We start from the raw sequence: 1,057 nt of genomic DNA, 5'->3' as shown, positions 1-1,057 counted from the left end.
AACCCAGCACACTTTCCTGCCTATGCAGTGAGTTGGACTTAATGATCTATTGAGGTCCCTTCTGACCCTAACATCTATGAATTGATATACAGGCCTAGGCATCAGAGACATTGCTGGTGAGGTGGTGTTAATGGGGAGACTTTGGATTCTTCAGAAATAGACAAATGTTCCAGGGAAGAGGATTGCTATTGAAAGATGAGCTCCATCTGACAAAGACAGGAAAGAGCACCTTTGGGCATTATCGGGCTAATCTGGTAAGGAGGGCTTTATGGGATGATGAACTAAACCTCCCAGCCACAGGGCATTCAGTTCAGGGCATTCATTCAAAAAGAGGTGGTATGACACTATATGGCAAAAATATGAATCAATGGTTCTTGACCTTTTTAGCCACTAGTCATCCCTCCATTACTTTTCTTAATTCCATGGGACCCCAGTTGAGCTAGATTCTACATTCAGAAAATATATGGAGGGTGTCTTGACGTTAAAAAAGTCGGGAACCACTGATCTAGCTGGTGCTGATCTAGCTGGTAAGAACACCAGTGGCAGGAACACCACTCTTTCTACTGCCTGCCCCTTCCCCCTCCTGCTGCTCCATAGCTAAGGGGGAAATGACAGTGCCTGCCACTAAGCTTATGGGGTCTCACATGCTAGTAACTGCCCCCATGGCCCTTCCCTCTGGCTCATGAACATGAGAAAAGTGGTGAGGATGAGCTGTACTGCAAAGTGTGGCTCTATTTGTGCATTCACCCACCCACAACAGAATTTGGTTCTAGGAGCATGGGGGCAGCCAGCACAGAGGCTGCCAGGGGTTAGGGAGGGCATCAATAGTGGCAGATTTAGAGAAATGGTGACAGGCACCACTGGGGTAGCTAGGACAAGCACCAGGTACTAGATGGGGGAGGAGAGCATTTATCTCCTCACACAGGGGCCAGGTGGCACAGGACCCTTAAAGGGATCTTGCGGTACACCAGCTGAGAATCTCTGACATATATGCTTGTCTTCAGGTCCAGAAGGAAGAATGCAGCAAATCTGAATATATCTAGATAAAGATATGGGG

The sequence above is a fragment of the Crocodylus porosus genome, unplaced genomic scaffold (assembly GCF_001723895.1).
Source record: "Crocodylus porosus isolate Cpor-Errol unplaced genomic scaffold, CroPor_comp1, whole genome shotgun sequence".
NCBI classification, from domain to species: domain Eukaryota; kingdom Metazoa; phylum Chordata; order Crocodylia; family Crocodylidae; genus Crocodylus; species Crocodylus porosus.
The sequence above is the reverse complement of the archived record's forward strand: the minus strand, read 5'-3'. Positions refer to the sequence as shown.